Here is a 16005-nt window from a genome sequence, read left to right on the forward strand (position 1 = left end):
AGTGAGTGTTTAGGATACTATTATATATTATTGCAGCATTTTTTAATTTATTTGAAAGGCAGAGTGACATGGATACAGGGAAAGAGAGAGAGAAAGAGATCTTCCATCTGCTGGTTTATTTCCCAAATACCTGCAACAGCCAGGGCTGGGCCAGGCTAAATTCAGGAACTCCATCTAGGACTCCCGTGTGTGTGGCAGAGACCCAAGCTCTTGCAAAATCATTTGCTGCCCTTCCAGGAACATTGGCAGAAAACTGAATTGGAAGCAGAGTAGCCAGTGTTTGAATTGCATGGCAAGCAACAGCTTAACTTTCTGTGCCACAACACCTTCCCCTTTTATAGCATATTATTATAAGTATTTTTGTTTTGCCATGTCATGCATTCAATGAAAAACATTACCATCTCCTGATTTTCTATGCTTATATTACTTCATTCTGTAGTTAAGGAGTTATGTTTTCTCATTCTTTACAATCTGTTCTAGTAATTTTCAAGATATCATGTCTCGGAAGAATAAACCAGATATGCCGTGTCTGAAAATTTTAAAAGGCGCCTATTTATGAAATTCTGCTTCTTAAAGGGCTCTCTGTACATTGAATTCGCCCCTTTCCCTTAGGAGCTTACAAATACAGTGAGGAAAATACATGCATAATCTGGAAAACTGTGTCTTCATTTCCCCTCATTGAATCCTACTGATAGAACTTCTAGTTGAGTGGATAAAGGCATGCAGAGGTATAATTACATGATTAACAATACATGAGCCTTCTCAATGCTTGTCACTTTTCCATACTTTTCACGCTAGTGGGCTAGTGGCAGGGTAGGTTTCTTTCTCGCTCCTCATTGTTGCTTATGGATAATTTTCACTCTCTCCTTCATAAAACACTTAGTTTTGCATCCTATGTATCAAAATACATGTACAACAACCACAATCTCTTTCTTTTAGAGTCATCTACTGATTTACAGGTAACTCTTTATTAGTCCTTGAAGGTTTCAGCCACCGAGATTATCCTCCGACTCTATAACAATTCTTATACTTGGTTTTTTTTTAAATATTTATTTATTTACTTTGCAAGTCAGAGTTTCACAAAGAGAGAAGGAGAGGCACAGAGAGAGAGGTTTTCCCTCCCCAATTGGCTGCAACGGCCGGAGCTGTGCCGATCTGAAGCCAGGAGTCTGGAGCTTCTTTGGGGTCTCCCACGTGTGCAGGGGCCCAAGGACCTGGGCCCTCCTCCACTACTTTCCCAGACCATAGCAGAGAGCTGGATAAGAAGTGGAGCAGCCAGGTCATGGCCTGGCACCCATATGGGATGCTGGCACTGCAGGCAGCGGCTTTACCCGCTACGCCACAGCGCCAGCCCCTATACTTGGTTTATACACCCTAGTAGAGGGGGTTCTTCCTCAGAATAATTCTGCTAACTTGTGACATGGCATTATTCCTCTTTTCAAAGCCCTCCAAAGGCTTCTAAGTTCCTTAAAAATAAAAGCAAGATCTGAGCCCTTGACATATTTCATCTATGCTCCTACTACTGGTTGCCTCATTCACTCTTTTCTAGTCTTTCTCACTGTTCTTTGGTAGTCAAGGTTCTGGTCTCAGGGCTTTGGGGTTTAACGTTCCCTTTTCTCAGGCTTTCTTCCCCTACATATACACATCATCACTTTTTCAAATTTTTTCTCAAAAGTCATCTCAGTGAGGACTTCCCTGGCCAACTTGTCCAAAATTTCAACACACTTCTTTCTTCAAATCCCACCTACCACCTTTGTTTTTTCCTTTAGCACTTCTTGTTATATGATGCACTATATATTTTATTAGTTTATCTTACCAGTAAAAGATACAATCTTCTTCTGTTTTGTTCAATTCTATATGCCCACTGCCTAGAACAGTACCTAGCCCATATAGGTGCTCAATACACACTTTTGAATGAACTGAAGGAAGTAATACACATGCATGATGCACAACTAAGTGTACAAGTAGAGTTCAGAGGAAGGGGGAATACTTTTGGGGGACGAGTTCAGGGATGGGTTCATATAGGCAGTAAGATCTAGGCCTTAAACATGGGAAGGCAGAAAATAAAGGTAATTACTAAAAAAGACACCTTTCTATTATAACCCAAAAGTTAGAAATAACTATGTTCAAATATCACTAAAGTTGCTTTTTAAAAAGCTTTAATAATCGGATGTATTCTGACCTATAATATTTTTATGTTTATGAAATTTTATTGATTTTTAGTCCTTGCCTCCTGCCTATTCTGAAGTAGTCAACAAAATATTGATAGATATGTATTGAGTAATACTGCCTCACTAGTTTAATTATCTCTTTCAGTTACCTTTGGCTGGCTAAATGTCACTGCTTGTTGATGCATGTTCATGAAAGGTGCAATAAATTTTGATATTTTCTCATGCTATTTTTGCCAGTTTATGCAACAGCCATGTAACTCCACCCTTTCTCTTCTTTGAAGCAACTGTCAACTTCGTGTGAAAAATGTATATATGCCTAATAGCTAATTACATCAAGAAATTTATCCCAAACATCTGATTTAACTTGATTAATTATGTACACCTTAACTAAAGCTACTGAACACTCAGAAGGGTTCTGCTTTTAAGAGGACAGAGATATTGCTTAGAAAGAAATACTGTAATATATTAGAAATTATTTCTTCCAAATGGGGCTTCACCTGTTCCTTTGATGCTATATATTAGAGATGGTTGTCATAAATCTGGGAGTATGTTCATATAGCCTTTCAGTTAAGATCCATTTTTTATACTTCCCTGCTTACATATCTAGACTAAAGGCAAAATGTATCCCTAAGATGTGCACTTAAAGTCCCAATTGAATTCAATGGCAGTTGCACTCACATCAATAGTAAAAGAAAGTTGACCCAACTAGGGATCATGGCCACGTAGAATCTATAAATTACAAGTAGAAAACACTTCCCTAAGCACAGGGTCTTTTATTGAATCACTGAATCAAAGTAAACTCTGTGCAAAAGACATGAAAGAATGTCTCATACTGAAGTTCTTAAGTTATTTAACATATCTACGTCATTCTCCAGAGATTTCTGGGCTGCTTTTTCTGAACTTGGTTCTGAACACCTTACCTACATTATGTTTTATATCTTACATCTTAAGGGAAGCCAAAAGGGATGTGCATTCTAAAGTCATGGATGTTACTTAGTTTGCTTTTTAAAATTTTTATCATCTTTTATGAGATCTTTTAACACATCTGCTTTATCAAGGGTTTGGAATTAAAAGCAAAAATAACCTTTCATAGTTTATAAATAGACCATTCACAATTAGTTAATAGCTTGAAAATATCTAATTTTTAAAAGAAATAACCGTTCATCAGGAATGTTTTCCTATAATAATGAAACTTGACTACCATCAATTAAATACATTTTGAATCATTTAAATTACTGAGCATTTACTCAATTTGAAATGATGTTGTGTTTTATTTCATAAAACATAATTGAAGTTATTTGAAAATATTAGGTGCATTAATACTGAATATAAATAGAAGTGCACACTTATTCTAATGTTCAACTATCACCTCTGTTTATGATTTCTCAATAGTAACAGCAATAATGACAACTATTATCACAGCCTAATATTTATTTAGCATTTACTATAGGTCAGGAAATGATGAGTCAGTCACAATCCTGCCCTCAAGGAATTTATAATGGGGATCATTATGTATCTACCTATGCAATTGTAGGACTGGGGAGCATGTGAGAAATATGGAAATAGTAGATAAACTAAAATGCAATTGTAGTTCAAAGGAGAAATGTGACTATAATTCCTTTGAATCAGCTTATAAGGCTTTACAGAAAATGTGGTAGATATATGATATAATTTGAAATGTTAGACATCAAGGAAGGGAAAGAGAATGATAGCAATGGAGGTAACAAACATTATTAACAATAACCAAAATGTATTAAATATTAACAATATGTCTAATACTTGGATAAAGATAAGTGCTTTACACGTATCAATTCATTTAATCCTCACAACCACCTGATCAGGCAAGTACTCATTCTTTCTCCAATTTACAGATAAAGATACTGAGCTTAAATGACTAGCCAATAATAACATATCTAACAAGTTCAACCAGACTAAACTGTATTTCTAACTGCTTATAGACATAATCAAGTCAACGAGAATAGAGTTTCATTAGCTGACTCTTCAAAATTGGGCTTCCTTTCCAACTCCCCAATCTCTATTCTATTACCCATTAAATAAGCAATTCCTCTAATAGAAATCTACTATAGAAGAGGAGAAATTAAATATGACTGATAACTGAAACATTACCCATATACAGTAAATGTTTGATACAACATCTTTTCATCATTAGCGAAAATATTAGCAAATTGCAAAAAAGAGAGAGAATTTTGTCCTATTATTTGTTTTTTCTATCATCTAGATGAAGATTCGCCATCAAAATTAACTTATTTCCTTCCATTAATGGAAGTGAATCATTATTACATTGAATATTTTATTCCATTTTCTTAACTGTTCATTTGGAACAAAATTACTGTCTCTTAGCATGTTCTTAAATTAGGGGTCATATCTCTTCTACTTTATAGAAAACATATAAATAAAAATATGACTAAAGATTCTACTTTATATAATGTATTTATGTAATCCTCTGAAGGAAATAAGTATTATGGATTTTTATCCTAACCAAAAAAAGGTTAACTCAGGTAAGAAATATGAGGGCACTTAAAAAGGTCCATGGAAAGTGCAATAAATATATGCAAAAATTTTGAAATTCATGAATATGGAGGAGTCTTCAAAAATTTCATGGAAAATGCATCATATGAAAAAACTATGTATGGGTTTCAAAACAACTTTGCACTGAAATGAACTTATTTTTAACTCGATTTTTCACAAACATTTGAGGTACCTTTTAATTATTTAGAAAATTCCATACATCCATATTTTTTAAAACTTCATATAAAAAGATTGATTTTGAGATATATATATATATATATATACTTACGTTACATTCATGGCATTTAAATCTGATACTTTCAGTAGATTACATCCAGTTTTTGATATTTCTATAATTCATTTACAAATCATAACCCAATTCCACTGAAAAGGACCTGATCTTGTCTAGCTGTTTGTTTCAACCAAGTAAGTGACCGAATAATCTACGAATTTTTCTAGAGGTCAAAATATCAAAGGATTTTGGTTTTTGATAAATTTACAATAAAAACCAAGGTAGGAGATTCACTATATTTCTAATATTTTAAATAATTAACAATAGAAACTCTGATAGATGATGACATCTAAGGAACATATTACTCCTCACTTGCCAAACACATTAAAACCATTCTAGAATCTCTAGCTACGTATTTACTCTACTTTCAGAAAGACCTCAACATTAAAAACAAATTTTTAAAGCATCTTCCTTGCAACTTCAAAACAGGTCAAGGTGCATCATATTCTCCCTTTCTTCCCCCACCTCCTATATAAGTATATTATCAGACACCATATCTTTAAACAATCTAACAGCTTGCACTCAAATGCTAGAGAGGCATCACAGATTTTCTTTTACAGATTAAGTGACAGAAACAAATCTGTCCATTTTCAGCTACTGAACGTGCTTACTAGTTTAGTAGAGATTTTTTTTAACAGAAGACATTGCCAGCTTTCACTTTATCGGATGATTCTGAAAATCTCGACAACGCTTCCACCCTGTGTTAAACGAGATCTAATAGATTAAGTTACGAGTCGACCGTCTTGTATGTCATGTTGGAAACTTCACAGGCTTCAGCAAGCCCCTGATAGAAAAGTAACCAAGGGGTGCCAATGATGAAAGACCTTGTTGCCATGGTGTCATCTCATAAATCATCAATTATTGTCTGTTATTATGAATGTGACAGCCACATACTGTCATAAAGGGATTTGCATTTTCGTCTACTTTTAAGATTTTTTTTTCCAACATCATTTGCTTTGTAAAAGAAATGTCATGACAACCATAGAACACTTAAGCTCGTTATCCAGCATTCAAGCATTCATTTGGACTTTGTCAGTTTGGCATTTCAGCATCCCAACCTTTTTTGCATTATTGAGTAGTTTATCTTTACAGTTCATAAATGTATTTCTAAACGTAGGTATATAGTATAATAGGCTAAACCCAACAGAAGCAATGGGACTCTTGGTTGCTATGACAACCTAAACTGATCAATTTCCTGTCACTGTTTTAAAAGAGGCACTCTCCTGTGGCCGTAAATACTAATTACAAACGCAAGCCGTTTGCTAACATGTTCAGCTTACAGATTAAAGCAGTTCATCCCTAATTTATCATTTAACGTGTCCTCCCACATTTGTAGTGTGGTACAGAATGGATAATAACTTCACTTGTTTACAACATTTTCAACTTAATTTCACTAATTATTTTTGCACTTGCTGGAATTTAACTGTGCTGCTATAAGTTCAGTGAACTCAGATTTGCAAAGTTCCAGGAAAGATTCTTAAATGTAATTTATAGACTAAGGTTGAAATATATGCTTAAAATTTATTTCTGTAATTGCTCATTTAAAAGAAGATGGTTATATTGTATCTATGAAAGTTGCAAAATTTTCAAGAACATGCATGAAACAGTGTTTTGTACAACCATGTATTCATTTCAATTAGGTAAAGAATGAACACAAATATAATTGGTTAAAACCCAACATGAATAATTTAGTTAAAATACTAATTGATACTCTGGGCAATCTATCTTTTGAACCAAAGCAGTTGTTTCTGGAGGGAAAGGAGACTAAATCCTTCAGGCAATGCCATCATAGTACTGTTACTCTAGTATTAAGTCTTCTCTGATCACACACATATTTTATACAAACCTTAATGTATGTACTTCACCTCTTGAAAAAGATAGTGGGGAAGAGGCTTGCTAACTATTTCAGTGTGAATCAGAGCAATGGTATGAAATTGTTTAATTACCACTGGAGATTTTCTAACTGACCAATACCTATGGAACTGTTAGGACACCATTATCCCATATGGATTTATTTCAGCTAAAATATGTCTGTTTCCCAGCATTTGTGGATTATATGATGAGCAAAATAATGCTACTATATATCATTATGATTTAAATATTGAGAAAGGAAAGACACCCCCTAAACTGATCTTTTCCATTGTCTCACTAAGTAACCTGGAAGCCTAGAATTGGAGTTAAATACTTTTGCAATTTCTAAAGCTGAATGGATTCTTCCTAGGTGTCATCTATTCACTTAGTATTTCTAGGGAGGGTGACAACTTCTGAAATTCAGATATAATAAACATGCACCAGTTTCTTTTCAGGAAGTATAAGTACGGATCCTAAAATGTTTACCTCTGGAATACACGCAGAATATATTATCTTGTGGCAAATTAGGCAAGAAGGAAGATGTGAGGTCCCTGTTATTATCTTTATACCATAGTTCTCACAAAAGCACATTGCTAAACAGGGCCTGCCCTGTCATCAGTATCACAGCTCCATCCTGTCTTCGTTATTATAAAAAAGATCCTTCCCATAACTTTGGTTAATCAACACAAATTATCCATCTGACGGAAGTAAAAATCCTTTAGTGGGTCTCCTGTGGTTGCAAAGAAAGAGTCACAAAGTGCTTCCACCTGCTTCTCAACCCAGCAGCTGTAGCCTCAACACTCCAGGGCTGCAAGGGTCTTCTGACAGCCTGTGCTCACAGGTGCTCCTCTTCTTCTAGCACCAGCTCAGTGACTCTGCAGTAGGAATTTTACATCACCACGGTGTTGAGGTGAAAGCTCCAGTGCCCTTATTTCAAAGGAAAATTTGGTCAGCTTGAAAAAATAAAAACTAATCAGAATGCAGCCATCCATTGGCTAGGAGCACATGCTCCGTCAAACAAAAGCTGTAGTCAAAAGTTGTTTTGTTTTGTTTTTTTGGCATCTACATAGCAAATTCAACTTCATGTTTCTGCCTACATTTTGTTATGTGGACTCCTAATCTCAAAAAGCAATTTATAAAATGTCATAAGCTGCCATACAATACTTGGAGAAAAGTAGAAAATAATGTAAGTAATAGTAATATAATTCAACTGCTCAATAAATATATATTGAATATTAAGGCCTAAATGTCAGGAAAATATGCCAGGTACTGGAGATACAATGGTTAGCAAAACACAGGCAGACCCCCCACCTTTAAAGTGCTTATTAAATTTTCATTGCATTGAGCACTTCCAAGGAATTCTCACAGACATTTCTTTTGCTCTATTTTCTTCTTCACAATAACCATGTCAGAGACATGTCCAGGTCCATTTTACGGACAAGAAATTAAAGACTCAAAGATGTTAAGTGATTTGCTTAGGAAAATAGAGCTAGTTGGCCACACAGTGAGGGATTAAACATAAAATTTCTGACTGAAAATTCAGGGCTCTTACCACTATAACAGCATTTCCTAAGGGTGTCTTATGGAATACTAATTTTCCAAGCAAAATAGTGTCTTTAATTAGAAAGACTGAAAAAACTTTCTATATAATGTCTTCTCTTATAGACTCATATAGAAAATTGACAAATTACAGGCTCTGAGAAAAACAACATTAAACAAATTTGTTTATCTTTGTGTAACCCCTGGTTTCCCAAATTTATTTGATCCTAAAACCCACTCTCAGGGAAAAACAATGAATCCACTGTAACTCAGAAACTGATGGTAATCTAGCGAGTTGGAAAGAAGGGTAGTAGGGTAGGCTACTGGAACAATGTGTATGTTGCAAAGGTACATAGCATGTTTTTAAATCCATGCATGACAATCAATGTGGGATTGTAAAAGACCATAAGACTTTTTTTCTTGCTAGCACTTATGAAAATATAGACAGATGTAAATTTTGAGGGAATGAGGATTATGTACATTATCGCAATGATGGAAAATTCAGTGCACCAACAAGAAAACGGAACAGCGTCTCCCACCTTATTTCTTAGCTACCTCCAGCACCTGATCAGGATTAAGAGGACTAAAAGTTCCCCAAACCACTCCTTGGATAAATGGCTGTTTCTAGGCTTGGCACTGGAAATACACAAAATGAGCCTGGGGTTTCTTCTAGTAAAACAACATAAAGAAGTGTGCATACACAAAAAAATCAGCATTGAAGGCATGTCAAAGGTACACAAAGAGTCAACTGAAAGAACCCCAACGACCAAAGCTCGAACAATTTAAGCAATAAATATGGTAGCATTGAATTACAATCCCAAATAAATACTAGTGAGTCTATACAGATCTAAATAAATGATTGCATAAATAAACAGGAGAGAAGAGACAAATGCAGAAGAATTCTAAGTGACTGCTTTTCAAAGATTTTGAAAGAACAGAGTATGGAAAAGGAGAAAATACATTGAGATTTAATGCTATAACTAGTACTCAAACAGTATTTTTCACTTTATGTTTCTGTGTGGGAGCAAACTGTTGAAATCTTTACTTAATGTATGCTAAACTGATCTTCTGTATATAAAGAGAATCGAAAATGAATCTTGATGTGAATGGAAGGGGAGAGTGTGGGGAGCAACTCGGACTAGACTAAGTTACTGGAATTAAGACTTATTCTATGCATCTGCTCTCCCACAATATGGCACTGAGAAGGGAGAAACAGCTTCTACCCAGCTGCCTCTCACCAACTTGACAAGCTGTAGGACCTACTCCTGATTGGAGGAGAGCAGCGTACTCGGCGTGTGGGTAGCAGAGTTGGGATTGGTGGAAGAGGACTATAAAGGAGGAGAGAGACAACATGCACAAGGAACATCTAAGGGGAACATCTATCTGAAGGAACACCTGTGTAGCCCCCGAGAGAGCCGGCCGGCGGTGTGCCGCTCCCCTGCGGAAGTGGGGAAAGTGGCCAGGGGGAACCGCCCTTCCACGGAGGTGGAAGGGACGGCAGCCAACCCGGGAAGAACCAGCAGCAAACCCGGGGAGGGCTGAGCAGACGAAAGAACAGCGCAGGGTCCTGTGTCGTTCCTCCACGAAGAGGGGGAGCGACATAATGGTGCCGTGACTCGGATATGAAGCCTAGGCAGGGTTTAGTGTCGTTCCTCCACGAAGAGGGGGAGCGACAGGAGAGGGAGTGGGAAAGGGGAGGGTAGCGGGTGGGAGGGACGTTATGGGGGGGAAGCCATTGTAATCCATAAGCTGTACTTTGGAAATTTATATTCATTAAATAAAAGTTAAAAAAATAAAAAAATAAATCAATTCAGGGGCCGGGACCATGGCTCACTTGGTTAATCCTCCACCTGCTGTGCTGGCATCCCAGATGGGCGCCAGGTTCTAGTCCCAGTTGCTCCTCTTCCAGTCCAGCTCTCTGCTGTGGCCCTGGTAAGGCAGTGGAGACAGGCCCAAGTGCTTGGGCCCCTGCACCCATGTGGGAAACCAGGAAGAAGCACCTGGATCCTGGCTTCGGATGGGTGCAGTGCCGGCTGTGGTGGCCATTTGGGGAGTGAACCAACAGAAGGAAGACCTTTCTCTCTCTCTCTCTCTCTCTCTCTCACTGTCTATAATTCTACCTGTCAAATAAAAAAAAAAAAAGGAGAAAATAAAAGTAACTTTTCAGTGGTGAAGCCTGACAAACTACCTAAGCCAGGTGATCAAGGCCAACCTTAACAGTGATAAGTCATAATGATGGTCCATATCCTTGATACAATGTGGTGAAAATGACACTCTGTGGTCTTTCTTCCCAAGACACATAATCTCAACTTAATCAAGAGAAAAGCACCAAACAAAACCCAGTTGAGGGTCATTTTAAAATATCTGCTTTTTGTTCCTCTAAACTATCAAGGTCATCAAAAACAATGAGAGAAATTGTCACAGCCAAGATGAATTTAAGGGGATATGATGACTAAATATAATGTGGTATTCCTATAACTTGGAACGCTGAAAGGACATTAGGGTAAAACTGAGAAAACCTGAATAAAGTATAAATTTAGCTAATAATAGTGTAAAAAAGGTTCATTAATTATGACAAATTGATTCATTAAATGTAAGATGCTAACAACAGAGGAAATAGGGGGACTCTGTACAATCTTTGCAATTTTTCCGTAAATTGAAACTATCCTAAAGTAAAAATGTAGTTAAAAAATGCCTCTAACCACCTTTGTGCCAAGCTAAACTCTTAAAAATTGTCTTATTAATTTGTAGTCTCATTTACTTCCAGAAAAGAGAGAGATATGGTGGCTAAACATTAAGTAAAGCACGATTGTTCTTAATGCTACTAAAAAGTAAAAAAATGAATAGACCATTTTGAAATGGGTGGTCTCAATCAGATGTCTCAAATTCCTTTGCATAATATTTTGAATGTGGAGGGGACTTTATTGTCAAATGTAACTAATGATAAAAACTAAAAACCAATCTCTTCTTTATACTTAGTATGTTAGATACATTAGTATGTGATAAAATGAGTATTTGTAAAACAGAGAATAAACAATATAATAACACCATTTTGCCTAAATTGACTAAGTCCATGTTAAAGCAGCATAAATGTACATATCAACTGACCAATTATATTATTATATTGTTTGGCTAGATCTAGCCAGTTAAAGGGAAAAATGTCCAAATTCAATGAAAATATCCAAGTGAAAATCAGAGAATATTTTTTATATATTTAAGTAAAAATAATCTCCACCAGAAGCATATTTTGTAATGAAAGATCAGCTCAAAATGCTTTTAATTTTTCCTAATTATAAAGCATGACTGCAGTTGTAAACAGGTTTCAATGTTTTATAGCTTTGAGTAGCTTTTACACATTTTTTTTAAAAACTCAAATGCTGTATATTAGATGATCCAGCCTGTATCATGAATTTGTATCAATTACATGAGTCTATTGAGCTATACATTATTTTACATCTAAAGCTCTCTAACAAATTTATTTTAAAATTACCTTTTTAACCATTCATTACTGATTCATTTTATATTTGCCTTCTTGTGAACATTAAAATTAGTTAAAAATAAAAATTCCAAATGATAATCTCAAGGTAATAGCAGATTTTTGGAGTCCTAATATGCTGGGAGGTAGAGAACTCTTTGAGCAAGTGAAGTCTTTGTATTGAAAACTCAGTGTTATCAAAAAGAGAAAGCAGGCCATGTCTTTAGAGCACTTCACATGTATCTGCAGGACTTTAGAGCACGTTGCCATGGAACATAATTCCTTCAAGGACTACAAACCAATGAACGGCCATTTTGGCATAATAGTCCCATTTCTGAACATTATTTAGTAGCATTCATCAAGATGTATTACAAACCCTACCAATTTAGGGACAATGCATTGCCTTTCTAAATGCATTCATACTGGGTCTTAGAATCAACTCCATTTTTGCAACTAATTAGTTACACTGACAAACTTTTAAGAATAGGGCTATACAATTTTAGAAAATGTCGATTCCCAGCTTCACGGAGGCTAACTTCAGTGACAATATTTTTAAATTCATTGACACCCAAATTCTACGTGGCACTTACAGGGACATCTTTGATATCAGGAGTAATATTTATATTTGAGTGGTGGTACTTCCATAAGCATGGCACGTCTTTTATCGAGCAAGTGTCTGTAAACCATTTGAGACCACTGATGGGAGGAACAGAGAGCAGGATTTCGGAGCCAGTTTCTCTTTTCAGCAACAGACAAAGTGAAGCCGGCAGACAGAATGTCAGAATGCAAGGTATGGAGAAACCCTCTAAACCTTTACAGAGGAGCAGAATATAGGAGATACACATGGGTGACCGGTAAAGAGCCGCTTACATACTATGACATGAACTTGTCGGCTCAGGACCATCAGACCCTTTTCACCGGTGACACAGACATCCTACGTCCTTCAGACACAGTTATGCAGAAGGCATGGAGGGAAAGAAATCCTCCAGCGCGAATCAAAGCAGCCTATCAAGCTTTAGAATTAAACAATGACTGTGCCACTGCATACGTTCTACTGGCTGAGGAAGAAGCAACAACCATTGTAGATGCTGAAAGATTATTTAAGCAGGCACTCAAAGCAGGAGAAACAATTTATAGGCGGTCACAGCAGTGCCAGCACCAAAGTCCTCAGCATGAAGCTCAACTGAGGAGAGATACCAGTGTACTGGTATATATTAAAAGAAGATTGGCAATGTGTGCAAGAAAGTTAGGAAGAATAAGAGAAGCAGTAAAAATAATGAGAGATCTGATGAAAGAATTTCCTCCTCTTACCATGTTGAACATCCATGAAAATCTCTTAGAATCAATTTTAGAATTACAGGCCTATGCAGATGTTCAGGCAGTCCTAGCAAAGTATGATGATATAAGCCTTCCAAAATCAGCAGCAATCTGTTATACAGCAGCACTGTTGAAGACAAGGACTGTTTCAGATAAATTCTCTCCAGAAACAGCCTCTAGAAGAGGGTTAAGCACAGCAGAAATTAATGCTGTGGAAGCAATTCATAGAGCTGTGGAATTTAATCCTCATGTTCCAAAATATTTACTGAGATGAAAAGTTTGATTTTGCCTCCAGAACACATTCTGAAACGGGGTGATAGTGAAGCACTTGCCTATGCTTTCTTTCATCTTCAGCACTGGAAGCGAATACAAGGTGCTCTTAATCTCTTACAGTGCACGTGGGAAGGCACTTTTAGAATGATTCCATACCCACTAGAGAAAGGACATCTATTTTACCCATATCCCAGCTGCACAGAGACTGCTGATAGAGAGCTGTTACCTAACTTTCATCATGTTTCTGTTTACCCAAAGAAAGAACTTCCTTTTTTCATCCATTTCACAGCGGGATTGTGTTCTTCTACAGCAATGATAGCCCTTCTCACACACCAGTTTCCTGAAATCATGGGTATTTTTGCTAAAGCTGTAAGTATGATCTCAAGGACTTGTGTAGAGTATTTGTAAAACTCACAAGAAACCACCTGTGATCTGTTTGTGCTAACTCAGTTGAACAGTGGAAAATATTTGTTATAGTAAATTATAAGAATTGACTTGTAAAGTTGCTGTCATAAAATGTCAATCATAAGTTTTTGGTGATTTGAGCTATATACCTTTGTTGCTTAAAAGTTTAAAGAATACAATGCCATATATTATAAAGTTGGTCCTCACAGATCACTTTTGGTGATAAAAATGTTACTTATTACTACCTAAGAATGATCCAATTCTTTTTTATTAATGTATTTGTTTTGATATTTAACAAAAATTCCCTATTTTGTAAACAAGCCTTTTGTTTTTGATTTTTTTTCCATTTAAATGAAATAGTTCTAAATAGCTGTCAAACTTTAAATTCAAGGGTGCAACTAAGATAAAGAATAAGTAGATGAGATGGGACAGGTGAGATATTTGTCCTGGGTACAGAATCTGCCTCCTTACTCAGTGGTTCTTCCTGTTATTTTCTCTGCTTGGTTTTAGTAACCTTCCCCCAGTCTTGGGTATAGAATCATATACAGAGCTTTATTCTCATTTTTACCCATTATTTTGGGCTTGTTCCCCTTTTCCTGACCCAGGAAATACTTGAGTACTAAGAAAGGGGGTATTCCATGACTATTTCCTCTTCTATATAAATTAGTTAATGTCACTGACTCAAAGTAAAATTACCAAGACAATTCCCTTTAAGTCTCCAAGCCTTTAAGAAAATATATCTTTCATGTACACATGTGCATTTTACCAAGTCATAGGAATTAAAACCCGAAACAAAAGTACTGTTTTATTGTATTCCCAAATATAAAATCACCAGGAGCTGTAGAAAAACTAGTCTTTATTTAGTATTGTATTTTCTGTATTTTTCTCTATATGCCTCCATTCTAACTCCCTGTTTTCTCACCATTTCTTTTCCTGTCTTAAAAATAGCTTATTTTGTGCCTTACAGATTAGCTGGCTTTCTTCCGGCACCAGTGGTAGCCAGTCCTGGTTTCCCTTTTCCCTAAAGGTCAGCTGTGTAATGTGTGAAGTTGCCACTGGCTGTAGGCCTAGGAGTCTGAGTCTGCACTGGGTTCTGAGTTAAGCTTCAAGAAGAATGACTTTTCACTGTTCCGGGAGTATAGATATTTGGGTTGGAAACTGACTGTTCTATTTCCTTTAACTGTAAAAAAGAAGCTTAGTGATTGATTCTGCCATAACTCTGTTGTTTGCAATGGTGTTAATTAGGGAGTGAGTGCATCTCAAAGTGAATTGACCTTACTGTGTAATCCAGCATGGAAAAGCAACATGGACTAGAAAGGGAATCCCATCCATTAATAGCTGGGAAAAATATGTGCCATTGTTAATTTGAGATCACAGGCAACAGTGGGAGAGATGGTTCTTGTGTTTCTCTCAGGGCATTGAGGTGAGAAGGAAGTAAAATAGAGCAAGGTACTGGCTAAAATTAATGTGGGATGTACTCACCGTACGCTCTGTCCATCGACATTAGTGTAGAGTGTCTGCCTGAACCTAAGAGGTCACTAATAGTACCAGAAGAGCCTTTAGAATTACATAGCAGAACTTATTCTTTAGCACTCCTCTAGCAGAGTCGGAGAATGAATTATTATCTATTTTAAAGCTGAAGCTTCTTTTTTAGACCAAAAGTTATTGATAAACTATGATTGCAGTTGAATAATAAATAAGCATTTTTTTCACTGTAAAAAAAAATAAAAGAAAATGTCACCACTCTCTGTAAATTAATGATACATTCCCCCCATTGCACAATAATAGGTGGTTATCAGGCTTTCCTCTTTATCCTGTCTCAGCCATTTAGTTAAATCTACCCTGCGCCCTCCAGAGAAATTCATGGTCTGTCACCTTGCTCACTGGTGTCTAGATTTATGGATATTTAGCAGTCCCCTCATTTTCACATTACTAGGCCACTCCTTGGAGTTTAAAAGAAAGGACAGACTTCACCTGGTCATTCAGGCAAGTATCCCAACTCAAAAATCCATTTTTTCTATAATTCCTCCTTGTATCCATTTTTAAAGAAAAACATCACATGAGACCTAATGTATTGTACTTTCACATTGTTTAACGTAACATGCAGAATGTTACATTATTATGCTGCACATGGCTAAGAAATTTTAGTATTC

The 16005-nt window shown here is 36.3% G+C and overlaps 1 protein-coding gene and 1 pseudogene across 3 annotated transcripts in view; one reads left to right on the forward strand and one right to left on the reverse strand.

The window, feature by feature from the left end:
* DACH2 (dachshund family transcription factor 2) overlaps positions 1-16005 on the reverse strand; it is a 573911-nt gene that overhangs the window by 389469 nt on the left and 168437 nt on the right. The gene's annotated exons all lie outside the window — the stretch shown is intronic.
* On the forward strand, positions 12465-13970 carry LOC103351918 (suppressor of tumorigenicity 7 protein-like pseudogene; annotated as a pseudogene).

Source organism: Oryctolagus cuniculus, chromosome X (genome assembly GCF_051225735.1).
Source record: "Oryctolagus cuniculus isolate XC-2025 breed Fujian yellow rabbit chromosome X, ASM5122573v1, whole genome shotgun sequence".
NCBI classification, from domain to species: domain Eukaryota; kingdom Metazoa; phylum Chordata; class Mammalia; order Lagomorpha; family Leporidae; genus Oryctolagus; species Oryctolagus cuniculus.